Raw genomic sequence first — 4,882 nt, 5'->3', positions numbered from 1 at the left:
GCGCCACGCCATTGACGTTCGACCGGTCCTTTGTGACCAACTTAACCCTTTGTCGCCCTATTAAATAACGATTTTGGTAAGAATAGCATAGCGGCAAGTGGACGGATGTGACCGAATATTAAGTTATGGCATGAACATTTTCTGCTCTTCAAAGAGAAATGTAGTCGCTTGATGGTTCTTTAGAATAAATTCAACGAATAGCCTCATTTTAATCCATTAAAGGAAGAAGAAATATTGAGCTTACATGATAATTTAAATGGTAATTACTCGCTGAAACAACACTCGATAGAAATAATTCAATTGGTGATAATATTGGAAAAATTATTGTATTGNGGTAATTAATCGCTGAAACTGCACTCGCAAGAAATAAGTCGATTTGTGATGCTCTTGGAAAAAAGTATTGTATTGTAGCAGTGAATGTGCTGTTGCATGTGCTCAAATTACGGCGTTAGCGATCACACTGAATACTCTGTCTACACTGAATAATCTATCTATACTGAATACTCTACCTATACTGAATACTCTACCTACACTGAATACTCTATCTACACTGAATACTCTGCCTACACTGAATACTCTACCTACACTGAATACTCTACCTATACTGAATACTCTACCTACACTGAATACTCTATCTACACTGAATACTCTGCCTACACTGAATACTCTGCTACACTGAATACTCTGCTACACTGAATACTCTGCTACACTGAATACTCTACCTATACTGAATACTCTATCTACACTGAATACTCTATCTAAAATATCTACACTGAATACTCTATCTACACTGAATACTCTGCCTACACTGAATACTCTGCTACACTGAATACTCTGCTACACTGAATACTCTACCTATACTGAATACTGTACCTACACTGAATACTCTATCTACACTGAATTCTGTAGCTACACTGAATACTCTACCTATACTGAATACACTACCTACACTGAATACTCTATCTACAATATCTACACTGAATACTCTATCTACAATATCTACACTGAATACTCTATCTACACTGGATACTCTGCCTACACTGAATACTCTGCTACACTGAATACTCTACCTATACTGAATACTCTATCTACACTGAATACACAATTGCATATCATTGTAATTCTATGACATCATCTTAACTTGAGAACGTATTCATTCCTTTTTTCGCAGCGTATTTTACAGAGCCATCGTGTCCTTTTACCTTCTTGTGGAGATCTCGATCGCTCATATCGGTTCATTTGGACGGCTTCTGCGCCATACAATCATGCATTAGTATTGCCAAGAAGTATATATAGGATTTCTAAACATGGCCGGGAAAAGAACTATTTATCGTCAGGCAAATTAAGATTGTCGTGATACCTAAATGGTTTCTACTCGTTTTCACTACAATCAGCCATTCAAAGTAGTTGTTTGGAAGCACAGACAACGTGTTTTTGTTACTTATGGTGTGCCTTTTCTGGGAAGTCATTAGAAGAATGGAAAAAAATGCTTAGCCATTCCATCCTGACCCTGATAAGTTTTTATGCTAATTCTGCTGTTGTTGTTGTACTGCTGTTCTAGTTTCTCATTTTTGTCAGTTCAAATTTTAGCGCCAATTATTCTCATGGTTTAAGTGTGCAGTGTCTTTCGATGGCTTTAAATCATCTCGATCCTTTCGTTATTTCTTTTTTTATATTTGCAACATACAAGTCCGTATGCACTATGCAATTGATGAACTTACGATCTCTTAACTTTTTTTTTTTTTGAAGAAAGTATAGGCCCAGATCCACAGCAGTCGAGTTGGTCCACAGCATGCAAGCCCTCAAGGGTCCTATAATCTCTTCTTGAGCTGCATCTTTGATACTTGTGGTCTATACTTGGTCCACAGCATGCCCTTGGTCCACAGCATGCCACAGCATGCCTATACTTGGTCCACAGCAGTCAACTTGGTCCTCAGCATGCAAGCCCTCAAGGGTCCTATAATCTCTTCTTGAGCTGCATCTGTGATACGCACCAAGTGCTGTTTATTCAGGCCTGTATATCATCTCTAAGCACAAATACATTCACATTCAGCACTCTTGCCCTTGCGATCCCCGACTAGTTGTGTGGTGTCGGATGTAGCTGCGCACATAGTGTGTACGTCTCATTGACCCATAGTGGGTACGTCTCACAGTGTGTACGTCTCATTGACCCATAGTGGGTACGTCTCACAGTGTGTACGTCTCATTGACCCATTGTACATCTCACAGTGTGTACGTCTCATTGACCCATTGTACATCTCACAGTGTGTACGTCTCATTGACCCATAGTGTGCACATCTCACAGTGAGTACGTCTCATTGACCCATAGTGTGTACATCTCACAGTGAGTACGTCTCATTAACCCATAATATCGTTGATTGTTTTATAAAACTTGTAGTGAATCACCAAGAAACTTATAATGCTTTTGCTGACTGGTTTAATAATTTATAAATTTATACTCTGTTTAGTATGGCTATCGAGTAATATAACAATATATGATTTATACCCTGTTTATAATGGCTATCGAGTAATATAACAATATATCGTTTTACTTACATGTGCGTGATCCAGAGATTTCTCTGCTGTGAACGATGAATAGAGCGCAATCACCGTCACTAAACAAAGAACTGTTTGTTCACGTCTAATATTAGGTCCTACTATGTCTTATGATGATTTGATACTCGCCTAATAAGTCAATTTATGAATTATTCTCTTGATGTGGCATGCTGCACTCAGGAATTAGTGCGCACTGCGAGGTTTTATGAAAGGACAACATCGTAAATCTGACGGACATGAATAGCTTCTTTAAACTAGCAGCTTGACACATGGTTCCTTCAGAAGCAATCACAAATTCTTCGAAAAAATTTCGGATGCGATTTTTATTCAGACTGTGAAACAAGGGATCGTTCTTTTAGCGCTTATTTAATTTAATGATATATGGTCATCTGAGCTGCTAATTATCTTCAAATCTCAACCTTAATTGCTAGATACATGCCCAGATATAATTACGGGGGTCAGTCGTGGAGAGAATTTCAAGATTAATGTGATGACTCGAGATTGGTCTTTTTATGATAAGTTAAGTTAAATGTTACAAGGTGCCATCATTTTGCCTCCATTATAATTCTTAATCTTGTTTGTGATCTTTTTCCATATCATTAATGTCCTGGTGAAATCTTACCGCTTGCTGTCCACTCAAATTTGCCAAAAATTTACGCGATGGTAATGACGAAAATTCCCATTCAATTTCACCAGGCCACGTTAACGTTATAAGCTCACAATTCTTATATCATTCGTCTAGAAATATTCTTGCAATTTATGTCGTTGATGTTTTCTTAAATATTTCGATAAGCCGCTAGATACACACCACTAAAATTAGAGAATTTCTCGTTATTCTTTTGAGCTTTAGATTAGTTATCAGCCATTAATTTCTCGGTTAGTTAACTCAACTGTCATTATATTTTCGCCCGAGTTGGTTTCGTTGCCAAATATTAAGGACACTCTAACTTTGGAACTTATTTTACTTATTAGGTACTTCATCAAATTATCCCAAGAGGTGGTTGAAGAAAATCCTAATAAGGTATCAACGTTTCTTGTGGATATTTTTCTTAACTGAGAGGGAGCACTCTTAAAATCCAACTCATTCTCATGCAGTTATAACAGTCAGCCTAGAGTCCTGCGGCCATACTTTCAAAAATTGCCAAGTGAACGTAAGTAATTACGCCCTATTTTCTTGTCTGTGATTGGTGGATTTTGCTTAAAAGGCCGTCAATGATTGGTTCACGAACATACGATTTCTTAAATTTTTTTGAAAATATTGGCCCTAGACTGTTCCATGCACGAGGAGTGCTATAGGGTGTTAGGTATGCCCTGCAACTTGTTGCCCGAGCAATGTAAACAGGGCATTCAAGCACTTGCATACCAGCCAACAGTAACCTTATATTTGAGTTCACACAGAATTATTTTGTGTTATTTTTACTAAGGCCTATAAAATTGCGTACATCATGAGTAAGCAATGAAAATTGTAAGAGATTTGGTTGGTGAAACAATTCTTCACAACTGGTATTTATTATTAATATAATAATATCTATCACTGGTTTTATTATATTACTTAGAATAACATTACGGAGAATCATGTATGATTTTAGATGACCGTAAAAAATTTTCAACACGCTATAAATAAAATAAATCATCTCCCGTGACTCACTAAGAGTTTTCACGACATCTGCATCACGACGGCCGGAGACCCCGAGGGCATAAATAAATTCTAGCACTTGAGCCCTTATCTGAGTTACTTATAGCCAGCACAATTTTTTTAGAAGATTTTAATCTCTTACTACATCATCCATTCCCTCTTGGAGAAATACTCTTCTTCTCGCATCATCTTGAATGTAATAACTCGAGTCATCACCGTCTTCGGGCATGAGCCCATGTTCATCTGAGAAGGTTGTCGCTTCCAAGGCAGCAGTGGCCTTCAATAATGATATGCATTTCTGTGCCACGGGTAACTGTGTTTTTGGCATTGAATATACTTATTGCACCGATATGAATAAATAAATAATGAGTTTGAATTTTACTCTGCTTGAAACGCTGAAATTAAGCAATAAATATAGCATAAAATTTTGCTCATTATACTATATTGTTACAGAAGATTTATGGGATAATCAAACCGATTTTTGGTTCCAGCCTAACGGGATGAGTCGTCAATATAATGAAAATATAACTCAGTACTCACTGCAGTGAGTGACAGAGAGCGCATTTTCTCGTCGACGAAAACTTGAGGTCACGGACGGACAGACAGACAGACAGATGGACATGGCGAGCACAACAGTGCATTTTTCCATAAATGAGAAAATGCGCTAAAAACAATTCACGTAAATACTGC

This window comes from Hyalella azteca, unplaced genomic scaffold, assembly GCF_000764305.2.
Source record: "Hyalella azteca isolate HAZT.00-mixed unplaced genomic scaffold, Hazt_2.0.2 contig1832, whole genome shotgun sequence".
Lineage (NCBI taxonomy): Eukaryota > Metazoa > Arthropoda > Malacostraca > Amphipoda > Hyalellidae > Hyalella > Hyalella azteca.
The sequence above is the reverse complement of the archived record's forward strand: the minus strand, read 5'-3'. Positions refer to the sequence as shown.